This window comes from Chanodichthys erythropterus, chromosome 23, assembly GCF_024489055.1.
Source record: "Chanodichthys erythropterus isolate Z2021 chromosome 23, ASM2448905v1, whole genome shotgun sequence".
NCBI classification, from domain to species: Eukaryota; Metazoa; Chordata; class Actinopteri; order Cypriniformes; family Xenocyprididae; genus Chanodichthys; species Chanodichthys erythropterus.
Window position 1 is genome coordinate 14,387,846 of NC_090243.1, and position 21,785 is coordinate 14,409,630.

Here is a 21,785-nt window from a genome sequence, read left to right on the forward strand (position 1 = left end):
TTTTAACATTGATAATAAGAAGAAATATCTTATCTTCTCTGGATACAAGATTTATGATTTAGAAATGGTCTAAATTTTCATCAAAGAAGAAAAGCACAATATGAAAATATCTTTCTGGTGTCCAGGTCCAATTTTTTTAATTGCTTGAAAGCCAAACAATTCATCCAGAAAATGGAAAAAAATATACCTGAATTAATTAAAAATTAAATTTGGTGTGGAAATAACCATAGTATAACTTTAGTATTATTAGGCATATCAAAGTCCTTCAAATATAATTGTATAAAGCATCACGATATTACCATCAGTACCATAGTATCTCCTCTGTACTTGATGATATGGTTTATAATTCAATTTTATTAGTATACCATGCTTTGAAACATCTTAAAGGTGCATTTGGACAACATTAAAAAAAAAAAATCTAAACCCTTACAAGGAAGCCCAGAAATGCTATTCATTAGCCAGTAGTTACTGTGAGCTAATAAGAAAGCTCACAGTGCTCCTGTTAAATAACACGCACCTCATTAGCAACTACATTAAACCACCATTCAACAGTCCAGCCTTTGTTCTCCATTCATTTCTATGGCCAAAGCATCTCACTGATATTCAGCGCTGTGTTTAAAAGAGCTGATACACAACATTAGCATGCAGGCCGAGCAGGTCAATTTGTTAGCATGACAGAGATGTAATGATGAAATGCAATTCTTTAAAAGTCGGACTATTTGGATTCATCATTTTTAGCGGCGGGTATAAAGGGCTGAGAGCGGCCAAGTGGAGACTCGGGGGCAGTAATTGGATGATGCTGCAAGCGCATGCAGACGCTGCAGTGTTACAGTTCAATAGGAAACCTGTTATAATTACTTGTACGTATCAGAGCCGGCATGGATGTAAATACAAGGCTGAGAGACAGAAGGATAAATTGGCCCCTGGTGTAAATAAAGCAGGATTCTGCGGATTCCTCATCTGAGAGATGCGGTATAATGATCTGGGGACAGTATGATAAAAGATGCTGGGATGTTAAAAGATACATTTCAGTTCATCTTTTAATGTGCTTATATTTACCTCATTCGTTCAGCCAGGTGTGGACTAATGACTGTATTATTTGTTAGAAATGCTGCTACGATCATAAAAAGTTCAGATTTATAGGAGTAGTTCACTCAAAAAGTAATTTATTCATTTGCTCATTTCATTTGATCATTTACTAGTTTATAAATTCACTCTAATGCAGTTCCAAACTGGGTTTTTTTTCTTCCTGTGGAAAACAAAAGAAAATACAGTAACACTTTTTTCAATGGTCCACTTTAGACATTATATTAACTATAAGCATCTTTGTAACTACATGTCAACTAACTCTCATTAGTATAGACTGCTAAATATCTACCTACACTTTATTTTGATGAACTAGAGGTAACTTTGCAAGTACATTATTCTAATTATCCAAACCCTAACACCATACTTATGGGTGTGTGCACACCAAAAACGAATGTAACTGACCCTTCACCGTGAGTTTGATTGACAAGGGATCTAACCAATCAGAACGCCGAATCCGCCAAAGCAGTCAGGAGTTAGAAGACTAATCTCGGTGGACTTAAACTTGAAAAATGGTTTGTACTGACATCTTTCCGCATTTGAAACAACATTCCTTCTGATGTTCATTCATGTTTATTTGATGCTATAAATGAACTAGTAGGAAGAGATGATCGGTTCATGAGCCGCTTGAACTGAGGCGCTACAGCAATATGTCACGACACATTAAAAGGGGGTGGGTCTTTGCGAAGGGTCAATTATTTGAGCAAGTAGATTACAAACAAAGTCAATGCAAAGACGCAAATAGACACTAATACGTGCTGGGTGGCGCGAATTGGGCGACGCGACTGCCACGAACGCGCGATATTCGACTCAATGGCGTCTTCCACCCCAAATGAAAAATTTTAACTCGAACAAGCGGGAAATTCGCATTCCGCTTTGTGGGGCAAGCCAATCAGTGAAGAGCTTATCGAAACTTCTAATTGTACCAGAAAATGGAGGAGAGCATTATTGTAGCCGTCTGCGCGCACCCCAAAATGTGACACAACTTCTTATTCATACAGAGACCAAACAAAAAAGGAGATAGCTTGGAGAAAAGTAAGCGAGGAAGTTGTACTACCAGGTAAGTGATGAAAATATGAGTCTGTTACTTGATTCTAGCTATGAGTTTTATATTACTATCAAAATGGTTGATACGGAAACACGGAAAAATGGCAGAAAGAAATGTTGTAGGTGGTGATGTGCGTGAAGACACTTCTCATCGTGTGGTTTTAAGTAATCCTGCGAGTAATCTAGAGCGAGTAACGCAATGCAAATATTCGCTTTGCTTTTGGTGCGCACACACCGTAACAGTCTACTACAGTCTACTAATACCCTAATGAGACTTAGTTGGCATGTAGTTGCAAAGATACTTAATAGTTAGTAGAATGTCTAAAGTGGACCATTGAAATAAAGTGTCACTGAAAATACAAAAAAAAAAAATTGTCCATACATTGTTGATACAGAGCCCCACACGACACACGGACAAAAATATACATGTTTTTTCCCTTCGTTTTGATTTATTAAAATGAGGGAATGAATTCTTAATTTGTGGCCACAATTTACTAAAATGAGGGAATGAGACCAAAAAAAAAAAAGGTAACACTTTAGTATGGGGGACAATTCTCACTTTTAACTAGTTGCTTATTAGCTTGCATATTGGCTGTTTATTAGTACTTATAAAGCACATATTAATGCTTTATTCTGCATGAGCATATTCTACATCCCTAAAGGCAGGAACACATTAAGCCGATGGTCGGCCGTCGGGCAGTTTTTTTTCGTCGGCCGACTAAGTTTTCTCAGTGTGTTCTGCACTGTTGGCTGAAGTTGTTCCTCGTCGCCTTTTTTTCAGCCGATGCGACATGTTGAATCAGCGTTGGAGCTTGTCAGTCCATTGGGTCATCAGAACATTCTGATTCACTTTTCAGCTACTGCCACCTGCTGGTACGGAAAGGCATTGCAACTACCTTACTAAGTAAATTGTGGCAAAAGTCGTTGTTAAAGGTGCCGTAGAACGTCTTTTCAAAAGATGTAATATAAGTCTATGGTGTCCCCTGAATGTGTCTGTGAAGTTTCAGCGCAAAGTTTTAAATAAATTTTTTTAACTGCCTATTTTGGGGCATCATTAACTATGCACTGATTCAGGCTGCAGCCCCTTTAAATCTCTCGACTATAAGTGCAGTTATACAGTGCATAAACAAAGTTCACACAGCTAATATAACCCTCAAATGGATCTTTACAAGATGTTCGTCATTCATACTGCATGCATGCATCGATTCCTATGAGTATAGTATTTATTTGGATGTTTACATTTGATTCTGAATGAGTTTGAGGTTATATGCTCCGTGGCTAATGGCTAATGCTACACTGTTGGAGAGATTTATAAAGAATGAAGTTGTGTTTATGAATTATACAGACTGCAAGAGTTTAAAAATGAAAATAGTGACAGCTAATATTTTGTCCCCGCGAATACAGTAATAAACGTTGGTAACTTGCAACATGCTAAGGAAACATTTAGGAAGACAATTTACAAATATCACTAAAAATATCATGTTATCATGGATCATGTCAGTTATTATTGCTCCATCTGCCATTTTTCGCTATTATCCTTGCTTGATAACCTAGTCTGATGATTCAGCTGTGCACAGATCCAGACGTTCTGCCCTTGTGTAATGACTTGAACATGAGCTGGCATATGCAAATATTGGGGTCATACATATTAATGATCCCGACTGTTACGTAACAGTTGGTGTTATGTTGAGATTTGCCTGTTTTTCTGAGGTCTTTTAAACAAATGAGATTTATATAAGGAGGAGGAAACAATGGTGTTTGAAACTCAACGTATGTCTTTTCCATGTACTGAACTCTTGTTATTCAACTATGCCGAGGTAAATTCAATTTTTGATTTTAGGGCTCCTTTAATAGTGAATGTGTTCCTAATACCAAAGGGTTACCAAATTTTATTTTGTGCAAATGGGGTCCAGTGTTGTTTTAACTATTCTTTTGTTCTACAGAAAAAAGAAATTCATACAAGCTTGGAATGACATGAAGCTTGAGAAAATGATGACAGAATTTAAATTTTTTGGTGAACTATCCCTTTGAGGACCTTTTTGACAAAATGTACGTCTTTGTGCAGTTAACTGATCAGCGAGCACATTTTGAAGAGGCAGAGTGAATTATGGGTTGCCCTCTCAAACACCTGCTCCACCAACAGCACGTTTGCAACCATCATTGTTTCTTCAAATCAAGCAGTCAATGGACGCCATTTTAAGAGCAATATGAACCCACTACCCCCTTTCTGCATGCATGCTAAATCATCACCGTGCAAGAGTCAGCCTGAAATCCTGATGTTATATCGCTCAGTAAAGTTACTGGCTGCAAAGATTTACAGAAACAATCACCAGCACTTCTATTCCTCCCATCAGGGCGAGGAGGCCGCCATATGCTGTGGAGATGAGACGGTTTAAAAAAATCCAATCTTGATGAGGAAACAGATTTTGAGAGAAATGGTACAGCTCTTCTCACAGATGCGCCACTTGTTCCAGACAAGGGGGGGGGTGGATCCTCCACATTTAGCCCACTCAACCGAAGTAGTAGGCTGATATTAAAACATAAACCTCTGCTGGCTCACATTAAAAACACATTTCTCATAGTAAATTAGGTAAGAGATAATGTAAGGGTGATATTTTATTTCCCTGACAGGGTTTACTTTTCTCACTACGGAAGAGGATTAGGGCCAAGCAATAATAAAAAAATAAAACCATCTTGAGATTAAAGTTGTTAAATTTTGAGAAAAAACTCGTTAAATTTCGAGAAAAAAGTCGAGATAAAATGTTGAGAATAAACTCGTTAAATTACGAGAAAAAAGTTGTTAAATTATGAGAATAAACTCGTTAAATTACGAGAAAAAAGTCGTTCAATTACAAGAAAAAAGTCGTTAAATTATGAGAACAAATTCGTTAAATTAAGAGAAAAATGACGTTAAATTGAGAAAAAAGTTGAGATAAAATGTTGAGAAAAAAGTCATTAAATTACGAGAAAAAATTAAATTACAAGAAAAAAGTCGTAATTTAACGAATTTGTTCTCGTAATTTAATGACTTTATTCTCATAATTTAATGACTTTATTCTCAACATTTTATCTCAACTTTTTTCTCATAATTTAATGAGTTTACTCTCATAATTTAATGACTTTATTCTCATAATTTAATGAGTTTATTCTCAACATTTTATCTCGACTTTTTTCTCGAAATTTAACAACATTTTTCTCATAATTTAACGACTTTATTCTCAACATTGTATTTTGACTTTTTTCTCGAAATTTAACAACTTTAATCTCGAGATTTTTTTTTATTTTTATTATTGCTGGCCCTAATCCTCTTCCGTATCTCACTAAATATGTTCAGATAAAATATATTGATTTGAGTTATCATAAAATTGGCTATCATATATTGAGTTAATATGAAATTTTATAATTTTTAAATAATATGATTTTTTATGAATATTATCTTAAAGCTTCTGTTAAAAAAGTCCATTACAATGTATAAAACTATCAGCCTAGCAACAAGACTATCAATAAAACAGTAATTAATTACAGCAATTTACACTACATTTAGAATAATTACAAGTTTTTTAAATGTAATCAAAACTACAATAAAAACAGTAATATTGTGAAATATTATTACAAATTAAAATAACTGTTTTCTGTTTTAAAGGGGTCCTTGATTATGATTTCACTTTTTTAGCTTAGTGTGTGTAAAGTTGCTGTTTGAGCATAAAAAACATCTGCAAATTTAAGATGCTCAAAGTTCAATGCAAAGGGAGATATTTTCTTTCACAAAAATCGCTTTTTAAGGACTACAACAAAATCCTGGGTTGGTGACATCACAAACCCCAAAATTTACATAAACTCTGCTCCCGAGAACACACAACAAAGGGGTGAGGCCATGTTGGGCTGCTTTAGAGAAGAGGAAGAGTTGTAGTAGAGGCCATGTTACCATGCTGTCCTTTTAGACCAGACTGCTTCATAAACAAGAGTCAATTCAACGCTGGATTTGCACAAAAGATTAACATGACGGCACATGCTAGTCAATGAGTTGAATCAACTCCACAGAAACTACATAAATTTATCCACTAACCATTCAGAAACACCCAGATGCATTCTAAAAGTTGTAACTTCTTCCTGAGTCTCTCCATCAGTGTCTGACTCCGGTTTGAACAATGCAAGGCTGAACACTGTTACTAACAATCATTATTTTGGCTGCGCGAGATTCTCCAGCTTTGTTGTTGTTGAGCAACTTAAGCTTGAGATGTTAAAGCTCCGCCCTCTTCTTGAAAGCCACCGGGAGCAGCAGCTCATTTGCATTTAAAGGGACACACACAAAAACGGCGTGTTTTTGCTCACACCCAAATAGGGGCAAATTTGACAAGCTATAATAAATGATCTGTAGGCTATTTTGAGCTGAAACTTCACAGACACATCTTGTAATAGGGGCATTATAAGTACCCGTTAATATATTTTAAAATGCATGTTATTCCTGTGATGGCAAAGCTGAATTTAATTTTCAAACTGTTGAATGGTAGTGTATCAGTTTCCAAAAAAATATTAGGCAGCACAAATGTTTTTAACATTGATAATAAGAAATGTTTCTTGAGCACCAAATCAGCATATTCGAATGAGCTATACTATGACTCAGTCTCATTCATTAGACACGACTCAAATTCATCAATATTAATATTAAAAGGTAATATGTATCTCAATGCTATAAATCAATGTGGACTGTCTATAAAACTGGCACATCTGCACAAGGTAATTTATAAACAGTATCAAGGCAAAGCATTCAAAACGACCTGACTAGAAGTGCAGCTGATTAATATTCATGAACACAGTCTTACTCTGTGTCAAGAAGTCACAACCATCTTTAGCTCATCTTCTATAAAACTTTTCTTGTTCCAGACATCTTTTAAATGTACCATGTGGGATATCGGCAGATCCTGGGCCAGCCAGAGGTTGCAGGATGTGGGTGAGAATGAGAGATTGAGCTGTAATTACAGAAGGAAGTAAATCACTGGAGATGACTAGGGCAAAGTGTGAGACTGATGCAATCAAATGCCTCAGGCAAATATACCTCCAGCCATCCTGGGCCACGGTAAACATACACACACAAACGGCTGATAAGAAAGATGAACCGAAGCCACCTAAAGATGAGCATCTGGCTCTCAGCTTTATCCTCTGCCCTAACAAACCTATACAGGTTGTAATCCTGCACAAACAGTCATCTCGACCATCAGCTGGAGGACATTGATTCATTCAGTGCAGGCCAGATTTGGAAAGATCTCAGTAAACTTGATGGATCACTTGGAAATATTGCACAGTTCATGAGGAGAGCAGAGCAAAATATTTTTTTTGAAAAAAAGAAAAAAAAGTACTCACCCTAATATGTTCCAAACTCGTATGACTTTTTTACTTGTCCAGAATGTCCAAAGAGTTTTTAATGATGGTGACTGTCTGTAAAGTAAAAAAAAAAAAAAAAAAAATCTTTATGTACAGTAGATGTGAATCTAATAATTGTTTATTTTTTGTTTATTATGACTCAAACATGTATGACTTTCTTTCTTGACAAAACCTTGAAACTGACACTCCAATTGCATTGCTTAATGTGATGTCATTTTCTGCAATGACTACTAGTTTTTTGACCATGTAACATTTTTGTTTTCCAGATCATTTTGTTATTTAATGTTCTTAAAAGATTTATTGGATTATCAGATGTTATTCAAGTTCAAGCTTGCGTCATGTAGGTGCAAAGACACATTAAACATTTAACGGATTCATTTCTCATTCAAAGTCATCTGAAGCCAAACAGAAGGAACAGAATGAAATCTATTATTATTATTTGCTAGGAATCTTATGCTCCGCATATTTCAAATATGGTGTTTCTCATCATTAATGCCACATTTGAAATGAATGAGATTTGAGAACTGGGCAAAGGGGAAGATTTTAAAAAAACTACTTAAATTGATTCTGTTCCTCGAACAACAATATTGTATGACTTCAGCAGACTTGGTAAATAGTGCATGAATAATATGGACTACTTTTATAGCACTTTTATAGTGATTTTAAGTCATTTTTGAGCTTTTCAAAATCTGCAAAAAATATAGTACGTTTGGAAATGCCCTAGTAGTCAAAGTGGGGTTTTGTACTACATCAGAATTCATTTCTTGAAACACATTAAAGTAACTTGCAATTATCATTGAAGACCAACATTAATGATTTTCAATTTGTATACAGTTAGGGCAATATACACATTTGACAGTCAGACAGACAGTATATTGTATAAACAGCTATAGTATTTTTCTATTGAACTTTTTTTAGTTTATTTCTATTATATTTTTTGTTGTTTTTCCTTAACATCATGACAAAATGATAAGGATTTATGCTGATACCCTTGTAAATATCAAGTGATTCTAATAAAAAATTATTTAGTATTTAATAACTTAAACGTACACTATGTAACGTTTGGCCCTCTAGCGGAAGAATTTTTATTTGTGCTTCGGCTCTGCGTGACTGTGCGCAATGAAGATGGTTATCTTGCTGCTGCTTTTACAGCATTTCCAATCTCCAAGTCCCCACTGTAAAAATCGCGTTCCGGGGGGTAAAATCCGCATTTTTCGCGGGGTTCCTTGGTAAAATGTGCATCCCAGGATCTTATTTGGGGTCGCTTCAACCTGCGGATATTAAAAACAACCCATGGCAACAGTGTAAAAGTAGCCCAATTCCGCGGGAAAACCGTGAACTTGGCAACATTGCCTATGCCACTCCCAAACCATAAACACTTAAAAATAATCGGCGCAACTTTTTTTGATTTATGGATATGATGAGACACACTGAAGAGTGATGTTGACTTTTATACGCAATTTCCCGTGAAAACCATCCCGCCCAGTCTAAAATATACACTTAAAGGTACAATATGTAATAATTTTGTCTGCTAGAGGTCGCTAGAAGCCTGTTTAAAACAAAGGTGTAGCTTGATGATGCCAAGTTTGAGCGCGGAATCTTGGGACATCTGGTCTCCATCTCAATGGACGGTGAAAAAGAATAGGAATTGGAGTCGGGAAGAAATCATGTTCATGGATGTGATTATCCACGTTACTGTAGTATGAAGCAGAGCAGGACCGAGTGTTGTGGGAGCTGAACGAGGCCGCTGGAGCGATTGCGCAACACACGCCTCACGAGCAGCGGAACTTTTATTATGACACAGTCGCCTGTGCCACTTCCGCTTTTCAAGTCATGAGTATGAGGTAACACAGCTCTGTTTATCATATTAGATACAATTGAGAGTGTTGAAAATGTTACTGCTACTTGACAAAATAATGTTTGACAGGCGACTCCTCACACGTCCCGGAGCCTTGGTTAAAATTGCAATTTTCTCACAATTTACAAATAGTTGGAAACATTTGAGATATTGTAAGTACAAAATATGAACAAAACAAAACAAAATATATAACATTGGCCTAGTGGTTTTTGGATATTTTACTGCAAAAATATTACATATTGCACCTTTAAAGGGCACCTATTATGCAAAATTCACTTTTACATGGTGTTTGACCATAAATGTGTGTTGGCAGTGTGTGAGCAAAACTACCCTAGAATGAGAAAAATCCACCCAGTGTTTTTTTTTACAATCTCAATAATTCATAAGCACTGTCTCAGAACGCCCTGTTCTAAGATTGCTCTCACTGTGACGTAGAATTGCGCTAAGCCCCACCCACGTGGTTTGATTGACAATCTGGTTTTGGCATAGACCCCGCCGTCGGTGATCTGTCAACCATCCTCCATTGTTTCAACGGCATCCGGTAATGTCTCCTAAGAAACATAAGTGTTCTGTTGTGGGATGTAATAATGAACATAGTAGTTTTCACTTACTTCCGACATCAGAGCCACTGAAAACGCAGTGGATGGATTTTATTTACGAAGAAAAGGCGTCACTCAAAATTCCAAAATACGTTTATGTTTGCGCGAATCATTTTTTGACTGACTGTTTTGAGAACGAGGGTCAATTCAAAGCAGGTCTTGCTTCAAAGTTAATCCTCAAGTGTGGATCGTTGCCTACTGTTCGCGATCCAACGTCACCTCCAGAAGAAGTAAGTGTATTTAATTTTTTTTGAGCAAATAGTAATTTCAGTCGATGTCAGCCAATTCAATAACAAATGCGTCTAAAGTTGTCGTCGTCGTAGAATGTCTGTGTATATAATTTAAACCTTGTTTGTATAGTGTGTATCTAACGTACTTAGCAAACGTTATCACAATATTTGTGTTTGTAGTTTCAAAAAATTGCGCGAACGTTATCACAGTGTGTGTGTGTGTGTGTGTGTGTGTGTCTGTGTGTGTGTGTTGCACATCCATAATTGCAAATGGGACGCGATTAAAACTCTATAAGTACATAAATGTATCAAATAACCATTCAGAGACGTCCTGCTCCATTCTCAATTGTGTTTCTTCTGCTGGAGTCTCTTCATCATCTGGGTCTGATTCCGGTTCAAACATGTACGGCTGAATGCCATACAAAACTGCGGGTCTCTCATTCTCAGCCATTCTGCTTCTACCGAATGTTTATTGCCATAGGTATGCAAGTTACGCCCTCATCCAAAGGCAGGGCGGGGATATGCAGCTCATTTACATTTAAGGTGGTACACACCAAAACAGCTCTTTTTAAAACAGGCCCCAAAAATGACATTTTCAAATGGTTATAATAAATTAACTGTGGGGTATTTTGTGCTGAAACTTCACAAATACATTCTGGGGACACCCAAGACCAATATTACATCTTGTAAAAAGGGGCATAATAGGTGCCCTTTAAGTTATAATAGGCGATACAATGGTTTAACTGACTCATTATTTAAATTTTGTTAATTAGGAACATAAAAGTTTAACGTATCTTGACATTTGATTAGGCCTATAGGATTTTGAAGTTGTGCAAAAATATTTTACTTTTGTAATATTGTATTGATTTAATTTAAAAAGTCGAACAAGTTTATGCTTATTTTCAGACTAAAATGAACCTTGCAAGATGACAAGATTCACCTAATAATTAGTACAAGTCACGTGAACATATCTGATGATTTGGCTCCTAATTGACGGCTCACATTTTTCTGGGACTTCATTAAAGTAAATGAGTGTTTTTGCCGGTATGATTTAAACCTCAGACAGACCTTCGATAACGCAACGTGTGAAGGTTCTGCTCTCAGGATATCACTCCTCTTTCTCCTGACAGTGTCATTATCCGAGTGCTTCTGTTTGATGGCTCCCAATAAGACCCTTTCAAAGACTCCTGGGTAGTTGTAGTAGTGCAGCATTTAATGAACAATGTTGCTAACGGGATGTGTGAAGGCAGTTGTAAGAGGGGGAAGGGACGGCGAAAAGGTATGGCTGTAATTACCTACTTGCTGTTTGTCTCGATGGGCACTGTGTAAAGACGACAGCCGGCGGAGACAAATAATATACAACTTTTGTTGTAAAATCTTGCAGGGCTGTACATATTTTTTGTTGGGTGTAAATAATTGAGCACTTGACTCTAAAAAAAAAAAAAAAAAAAATTTAAGCACCCACTCTCTTTCTAAAGTGCTCTTTGTGTACTCAGTATGCATTTTCATGGCTGTTTGTCTGTGCTTTTAGTTTTTGCACAGAATGAGGTATAGGGACAAAAGATGCAATACTAAAATCAGACTAGATAAGGAGATGATATCTTTTCAAGTGTCTTTTTTGTAAGAGGAGTGCTTCGATTGCTGATTGTGAAATATTGTGTTATTTCTAATGGAGATTTTCATGTTTTACACAGCACGAGAGGATCAGCACAGCAGGGGTCCCGTTAGTGGCGCTGAGTGTTTGTATCTCTTAAAAAACTGTCCTGCAACCATCTCAAGAAAATGTCATTATTTCGATACTCCACTGCTTTAATACCAAATGAAAAGTAGAAGGCAAAAGGCTGATTAACTCATTACAAAGCTGAATGTATAATTAATGCACAATTATGCAAATTTTATTACATTTTCCTGTCCCTCCCCACAAAGAATTAAATACATTTTATTGAGACTTTAATTATTTACAAGAGCAAAGATTGTTTCACACAATTTAGTCAGAGAAATCTGTGTTTTGCTCTAATCTGAATCAGCGAATTTTTGCTGCAATTAAACAATCAAGTTCTTCTATACATACAAATTCATATTTTATTGTAGTTGAGGTATAAAATCATGCTAAGGCAAGCACCACTATTACTGTCACGCAACAATGGCGTATGAGACTTTACCTCTCATAACTGGACATATTTTCCAGTTTTTCCCCAGTTTGACATTGTTTTTGTAATTGCGGCTTATCTTCTTATTTTAAACTTTACCTCACAATTCTCTGGGTTTTTTTACTCTAAGGCAAAAACAAACTTCTGTACATTTGACTTTTGACTAGTAAGAAACCATTCAAGAACACCTTAGAAACACCCTAGCAACAGCATAGCAATGGCCTAGAAACCATTTAGAACACCTTAGCAATGCCCTAGAAACCACACCCAACACCCTAGCAAGCAACCACATAGTAACATCCTAGAAACCATTTAGACCACCTTATCAATGCCATGGAAACCACATAACATTCTAGAAACCATTTAGAACACATTAGCAATGCCCTGGAAACCACCCACAACACCCTAGCAACCACATAACATCCTAGAAACCATTCACTTCAGCAAAGTCCTAGAAACCAATCACAACACCATAGCTACCACAAAGTAACATCCTAGAAACCATTTAGAACACCTTAGCAAAGCCCAGGAAACCACATACAACACCCTAGCAACCATATAACATCCTAGAAACCATTTAGAACACCTTAGCAATGCCCTGGAAACCACCTATAACACCATAGCTACCACATAACATCCCAGAAACCATTTAGAACACCTTAGCAATGCCCAGGAAACCACCCACAACACCCTAGCAACCACATAACATCCTAGAAACCATTTAGAACACCTTAGCAATGCCCTGGAAACCACCCACATAACATCCTAGAAACCATTTAGAACACCTTAGCAATGCCCTGGAAACCACCTACAACACCCTAGCTACCACATAACATCCCAGAAACCATTTAGAACACCTTAGCAATGCCCAGGAAACCACCCACAACACCCTAGCAACCACATAACATCCTAGAAACCATTTAGAACACCTTAGCAATGCCCTGGAAACCATCCACAACACCCTAGCAACCACATAACATCCTAGAAACCATTTAGAACACCTTAGCAATGCCCTGGAAACCACCCACAACACCCTAGCTACCACATAACATCCCAGAAACCATTTAGAACACCTTAGCAATGCCCAGGAAACCACCCACAACACCCTAGCAACCACATAACATCCTAGAAACCATTTAGAACACCTTAGCAATGCCCTGGAAACCACCTACAACACCCTAGCAACCACATAACATCCCAGAAACCATTTAGAACACCTTAGCAATGCCCTGGAAACCATCCACAACACCCTAGCAACCACATAACATCATAGAAACCATTTAGAACACCTTAGCAATGCCCAGGAAACCACCCACAACACCCTAGCAACCACATAACATCCTAGAAGCCATTTAGAACACCTTAGCAATGCCCTGGAAACCACCTACAACACCCTAGCTACTACATAACATCCCAGAAACCATTTAGAACATCTTAGGAATCCATCTTATTTTGCAACACAGAAGTGAACTATTTTCTGTGAATGTGTGTGAACACTTCTGTTTCATTAGTTGCTATGAAGGTAAATAACTGGAAGAACTGGAATTCAGTAAATGGTAAAATAATTTGCGCTTCAAACCAGTGTGTTTGACGTTAATAAATTAAAATAATATGATAACAAATATTAGAATATTAAGCAGCATAATGGACAGCTTTAGTACATCTTAAATAACTGGAAGTAGATGAGACCGGAGGCCTCGACACATTCATGTTACAATGGCCACGTCCGCTCTTATATGAAAATAAGGTGAATACCTTAGTGACATCATAGCCATGCATTTTAAAAGCACTCATCACCTTAGCAACACCCTAGCAACAGCATAGCAACATGCTAGAAACCACCTTAGCAAAACCCTGGACATCACCCACAACACCTTAGCAACTACATAGTAACATCAGCTTAGCAATGCCCTGGAAACCACCTACAACAAACTAGCATTGCGGTGGCAAGTTTGGGCAAACACCACTCACATTTTTTTTTTTTTTTTTAGAAAATTAAAAAATATATATTTTTTTTTTAATCTTCATTAGTGACTTTTCCTCAGTCCACCTCCAACTGTTTTCTATCTATCTGTATTTGCCAGCAGAGTTAAATAGACTAAAATAAACGTGCTGTTATGAGATTTTAATTATTTAAGGCTTAATATCAGACTGCTGATTATCTCTGAATTTATTTGCATCACTTCTGATGAACTCCAGTGTGAGTGAATTCAGAGTGATCTTAAAGCACTCTTTGTCAGGAGGATCTCATGAGAGAAGCGATCCGCTATACCCCGTTTCCCAAATCTCACTCCTCGCCTACGGCCTGGTCAGGAAGCCCTGCATAATCCCAAACCTTGTGCCCGATTCCATTTATCTATTCCGTTTGATGTTAATGACGAGAGGGGTCATGACCTTTGCAGCTGATGTGGCGCTTCAGACCTGGAGGCAACAGCAGCTGCCATTTATGGCCCCCTTGAATGTTCCAGCTCAAAACAGAACCATGTTACTATACCAATTAAGTTGCTGGAGAATTTAAAGGGACAGTTCACCCCAAAGTGAAAATTCTAACATCATACACTCACCCTCATGTTGTTCCAAACCCATCTGTTTTTTTTTGTTTGTTTGTTTGTTTTTTACATTTTTTTGACAGCTTGGACATTTCCTTATAATTCCTTTTGTTTGAACTACCCCTTTAAAGAGTTATTTGAGTTTTTTATGATTGCTAAGGTTCTGGATTTCAAGGCATTTTGCTGCTGTACAGGCTCACACTGAGCTGGATGAAGTGTCAGTGCAGGCTCGATTGGTTTTGGGAAGGAGGATGATTTTTGCTGCGAGTCATTTATTTAGCAGCAGGTGATCTGAAACTAGTCTTGTCGAGGTGGTTCATCCTGACAGAGGAAAAACAAACCATAGTTTAATCCTTTAAAATGGATGACAGTGTTTAAGTGGCCTACTTCTGCAAATAAAAGTCATAACGTCATAAAAGATGACTAAGAAATGCGTATTCCATTACTGAAACTTCATAAAGCAAGCTTGGATTTTATATTCAGAAATTATAAATGTCAGTGCAGCATTTCTAAAACACTAACCCCTAGTTCACAGATAAGGGTTAAGCCTAGTCCCAGACTAAAATGCATGTTTGAGCTGTTTTAACTTAAAGCAACTTGCACTAACATTTCTTATATGTTAGTGTCCTCGTTTTGTCAAGATGCACACCAGATTTTTTTTTCAAAAGCATTTTTACAAAATCTACTTAAATATACTAGTTGAACTAAGGCCTAATCCTGTCTTAATCTAAGCCCTGTTTGTGAAACCAGGCCTACCTTTATTAAAACTTTTTTTGTTTGTCAGTTAAATAGTGTTTGACAGTGGAAAACTAAGTACAATTATAAGCATACAGCCATTTCACTAAAAAAAAAATCCTCAAAAAGAACCAATAATTGACTGTTTCAATTAACTTTTTCAATGATAGATTCAGTCAAACTTTAATTACATGCTGTAATTTAAGTTGGATTTATTTATTTATTGCATTTATATGAAAATAGACACCACAAAAGCTGAAGAATGATGAGTTTAATGTTTACTTCTAAATTAAGCTGCTTGGCGGGGGACAAAAAAAAACAAAAAACAAAAAAACACTCTTGACAACAAAAACCAGAAGCCAAGTGTGTTCTGTGAAAACTTCAGGGATACCAGAAATCACCATGACAACAGGATTAGATTAGAGTGAGTTAATGTGATCTGTGATGTGATTAGTTTAGATAATATCTGATTAGATGTGATTAAAACAGATGAGATTACAATTGCATTAGATTTTGATACTGCACCATTGCACTAGTTGACTTTGCTCCTGATGAAGGGTAGACAATTTAAAAACAATGGAATTACATGAAATAAAATCAGTCCTAATCGGTGGAAGGCACACATTCCTCCGGAATCAGTAATTACATTAATTGGTAATTAAAGGATGTACGAGAATTTTCATATCACTTCTTTATTCTTGCATTTTAACATATTGGTAGACGGTTTAGAGCGTAGTTTAATTCACTGCTGCATATATAGTAAATTATATTTCTGAATTTATTGAAAATCAGCATTATCTTACAGTTGTGAGGAAGTGCTCTGGATTCTGCCCTCTTTTTCGCATATAGGTTTTTTTTGTTTTTTATTCCAATCACCCGAGCAGCAAATGACATTTGAGCAATTGAGCCAAAGGAAAATGCCATAACAATGCTGATTGACTGATGGCTCCACAAGAACACTTTTATAAAAGGTCTAAAACTGTTTATATATAATATATATATATTTCCACAAGGTTTAGGAGTGTGTTTATGGGAATTTTTTTACCATTGTTCTAAAAGCACATTTGTGAGGTCAGACAGTGATGTTGGCAAGAAGGCCTGGCTCGCAGTCTCTAATTCATCGCAAAGGTGTTCTATCGGGTTGAGGTCAGGACTCTGTTGTGCAGGTCAGTCAAGTTCCTCCACACCAAACCCGCTCATCCATGTCTTTATGGAACAGGAAGGGGCCATCCCCAAACTGTTACCACAAAGTTGAGAGCATGAACTGCTTTAGAGTCTAGTGACGGCGTGCTTTACACCACTGCATCTGATGCTTTGCATTGCACTTGGTGATGGGAAGGCTTGGATGCAGCTGCTTGGCCATGGGAAACCATTCTATGAATCACTCTACACACTGTTCTTGAGCTAATCTGAAGGTCACACGAAGTTTGGAGGTCTGTAGCTATTGACTTCTGCGCACGCGCTGACCCCGTTCTGTGATTTTACGTGGCCTACCACTTCGTGGCTGAGTTGCTGTTGTTCCCAATTCCACTTTATTATGATACCACTAATAGTTGACCATGAAATATATAGTAGTGAGGAAATTTAATGAATGGACTTATTGGACAGGTGGCAACCTATCATGGTACAATGCTTGAATTCACTGAGCTCCTGAGAGCAACCCATTCGTTCACAAATGTTTGTAGAAGCAGTCTGCATGCCTAGGTGCTTGATTTTATACACCTGTGGCCATGGAAGTGATTGAAACACCTTAATTCAATGATTTGGAGAGGCGTCCCAATACTTTTGGCAATATAGTATACTGTAACTCAGTAAATATATACGTGTGGAAACACGCATACCGCATACCTCTCTACTACATACTTGGCAAAAAACAGTTTATGACAAAAGAAGTATGTCCGAATTCACAGTATTCATAAAAGAGTAGGCAAGTACCAAAGTACCTGGATGACCTAGTATTTCCGGTGAGATACTGAAGTGTACATACAATGGACACTTTACTATCCTATGAGACTACAGGAGAGGATTTGTGAATGGCAGTGAAGTGATGCAACTGACTCTGGTAGGTCACATGATAATGACAACATGGCAGATGTAGTATGCCCAGATTACATTCATACTACAGGACATACTTTTTTCAAGTGGTTGTGGAGTAATTACTTATTCAAAATAATTACCTACTCAAAAGAGTATGCAAATTCCCTACTATATAGTATGTGAAAAACATCACACCAAAAGAGTATTATGTCCAAATACATAGTATTAAAAAAAAAATCCCCAGATGACTTACTATTTCCGCCGAGGTTCTGAAGTGTGCTTTCGATGGACACTTTACTCCATGAGGCCATGGGAGAGGATTTATGAATGGAGGTGAAGCAACGCAACTGATGCTGGTAGGTCACATGATAATGACAACATGGCGGATGTAATACTTCCAATGTTGTGAGAAATCGAGTCCTCCCAGGAATCAAGTCTCCTTTAGGACCCCAAGTGATCACATTGGTTCAGCAGACTTTTAATGGGTAGTATTTTTAGCGCCTGATTATAAGTCCTGTAAAATCATGTTATGATTTATCATTTAAAATGCGTTATAACAAAGTCCCTTTAAGACAAGTCATTTCATTCGGCGGCCATCTTTGAAACGCCTCTCGGGCATCCTGGGCATCCATGCAGCTCTATCTCTTTGAATGGGGAAACATACAATTCTCCAAAGCTGTTTGCCAAGCTTTCGATTACATTTAATATTTTAAATCACCAATGAATTCTGACAACAACTGTTTCATTTTTTTTTTTTTTTCCAAACGCTCGAATCATGATAAAAAAAAAAAAACCTGTATTTTTTAGGCTGGATCAAGCTAATATGCATGTGCAGACCTAAATGCGCGTCTCATGTGCCTCATTTCGGAGGCGCGCGTCTGACTGTTTCTATAGAAACCAGTGCTTCTAACGGCCGCTGCAGTGACACAATGACTTTACCAGTCAGCGATTGGCTCTTATTTTGAAGGCGGGACTTATTCCGCCATATTGCGCATTACACTTTCTCCCATTCAAAACAATACGAGTGACATGTCTTGTTGTATTCTGGTCTTTGGTTATAATGACCATTAATGTCTTTGAAATTACATGGTTCAAATACTAGTAAATAACTGAAGCTGTAGGTTGTGAAATCAAGCATTTCTCGTTCTGTTTTATGGTTAGCTTATGTACCAGCATAGCATACATCTACCCGATTAGCCTGCTAGCCTTGCTTATATTATATTAGGAATGTTTTTTTCTTCCAATATCTGTTTCCATTTTGTTTTATGCAATACATTGGCATTAATTTTATATTACAAGCATGTTGTTTGTGCACTTATTGTAAACATCATACAATAGTCAAAGACATCACTATAACATTTGATTAGGCATTACCACCTGGGTCCTAAAGGAGACCCGATTCTGATTTTTCACGACACTGGATTACATTTTTACACACATCCATACTATATATAACGATCGCCAAGTAAGTTCAAATTCAAATGTAGTACCTACTCAGACAGTACATGATTTCAGACACACTGCTGGACTATATTTAGAGCTCTGATATTTTGTATATAAAAGGACTGAACTTTGCTCGGAGGCCTGTGCATGCGCCATTCCTTTTGTTTCCATCTCATTACCCACACAACACATTCTTTCAGAAAGATTATTCTTCTTTTCAAAAAAGCATTCAAATCAAACGCGCCCCTCCACCAGAACCAGGCATGTGTTCCACAGGAAGAATTTCACAGCAGACGTGTAGACCTGAATTCAAACGGATGGCTCACGCCGTGAGAAGCAAACTACATATTACAGTCTGAGCACATCTGCCGGGCATGTTCAGCCGAAGTCATTACAATTACGGCACACTTCAACGCCTCTGTAAAGAGCTGGATATCCACTTTCCGTGGGTCACTTGAAGTTGCGTCGTCCCCCCTTTCACGCTCAGGTAGGCAGGGGGATAATCTGCATCCGTGACAGAGCTCACCTGCATATGTTAACATGCACAAAATTACACCGCACTCATTCAAGTAGGACAGCAATTGGACGGTGTCACATTTCACCGAGCGAGACATCCCGATTTCACGACGCAACATCAACTGAGGTGTTAACAGATAAAGCAATTGTTTGAATATTACAGGCTTAATGTGGTGAAATCCTCAAGGTTTGGACGTTCCTGTAAATAAATGTTGGCACTGTTAAGAATGAGTATGTGGGAAATAGAGGAAACTCCTCTGACAGAAGTGGGACTGACAGAAGTGTGATATTTGTAAAAATCGCATCGGCTTTGCCAAACGCCTGTGAAATTAAATCCAGTTTAACAGATCATGTTGCCTTTCAGCTCATTGTCTAGATAGATGTGACAAATTTATCACAATTAGGAGGTGGTGGTGCAACCCTGTAATTCAGTTCGTCACAGTTCTCCCTTCAGAATGGGCGTAAAATGTCGACAATGAAGTAGAAGACACATTGTGACTCAGTACAGAGCGCAGGAGTTATGGAAGTACACATTCATTACTAGAAAAATCTTCAATAAAGGACTTTAACGAATCAGTCCAACCAGCTCAAAGATTTGATTCAAAGCAAACAGTATCTGACAACTGAAAAAGAGACAAATTGTATACTTAAAAGCTTGACATGAATTATAGTCCCTTTTTTAAATGGAGCTGTTTATTGAACCTTTAGACAAAGTATAAAAGAAAATTAGAGGGGAAAAAAACAATTTACTGTATCTTCTCGCAAGACATGTTGGTCAAAAAGCATACATTTACACACCAACTGACCAGAAACCACAACTTTCAGACGCCAACTCAACTGTCACCGAATGGAACGCATAGGATTGTGGGATATTAAAGGCAGTGAAGGATATCTATGCTGCCTTCAAAAATCAATCAGATGAAGGTATCTCAGGACACAGGAAGTGAAGCTAACATTGGATTCGGATGTGCCTTGATGCTTTCCTACCTTGGAATGCATCCTCTTTCAGATGCAGCCAGCATGAAGAAGATCTTACAGATCCATGAATGAACCGCTCATTTTAAAATCTTCCCGGTCTACTGACATTTGTTATGACATCTGCTTCAAAAATTACAATGCCCATGATAACTTTAGTTAAAATAAATCCATTTTACCAGCTAATTAGATTTGGACAGTGATGTCGTAGAAATATACAGAGCTACCACAAAAAACAAACACAAAATTCTAAAGTTGGCTGCACACTTGTTTCTCTGGCACATAAGGTCTATAAAGTTCCTTATCAGTAGAATGTCTGTTGGGCGACCATAAAAATAAAGTGTTAGCAGTTGAAATTCTGATAGCTTGCAATGTAAATCAATTATATTTTTATAAGACTTTCAGGTTACGAATTTTCCAGAAGGGATATTAAATATTCACTCATAGCTATCAATCATTAGCTAACATTTATTCAGAATTAACTAACTTTAAGTAGAAGTAGAATCTAAGATGGTCATTGGCCCAAGCTGGACCAAACTGGTCATTATCTCTTTCAAGTTGCCAGTTTAGACCACCTAGAAACTAGCTATGTTCCAAGAAACAGATACCAGCTGAATTTTTCAGCATGCATATTATTTTGCTACTTATGTAGCTAGCTAACATCTTGCAACAACATAAAAAAAAAAAAACATTAAGCTAGTTAGGATATCTAGACATAGCATTCCTTCTTAACTAAGCTAATATTATCTCGCTAGCCTGTAAAAACTCACCATTGTGGATGTAGCAGTTCTCAAGTTAATAGTGACTCCACTGGATTTAACTTCAGGATTGTGGGTAGTGTAAAATTCACTGGAAATTCAGCAATTAAACACAATTTATAAAAGAATAAATAAAAATGAAATCATATTGGCGCATAGCGTTTGACAACCCTGGAGCTCTTTACAGGTCTGTCTGAAAGGTTTATATGTGACATTTTCTCTATAGACATTTTGAATGCCATTTTTACCTTCGAAACCAAGCATTTTTTTCCTCAGACTTATTTCAGATAAAGCTCTAGCTACGTATCTGCTCTTAACAAATGGCCGAACGTATGAATGTAAGACAAGGTGATATCAAAACTGGCCCTCATTAAAACAGGCGGACAGTACTACCGCATGCTGACTAGACGTGTAGAACAA

General features: G+C 37.3%; 1 long non-coding RNA gene across 1 annotated transcript in view; it reads right to left on the reverse strand.

Moving 5' to 3' along the window:
• LOC137014156 (uncharacterized) overlaps positions 1 to 21,785 on the reverse strand; it is a 96,788-nt gene that overhangs the window by 60,232 nt on the left and 14,771 nt on the right. The window contains exon 2 of the long non-coding RNA XR_010893809.1: positions 7,495 to 7,569. This is a non-coding gene — a long non-coding RNA (uncharacterized lncRNA). The remainder of the gene's footprint in view (positions 1 to 7,494; positions 7,570 to 21,785) is intronic.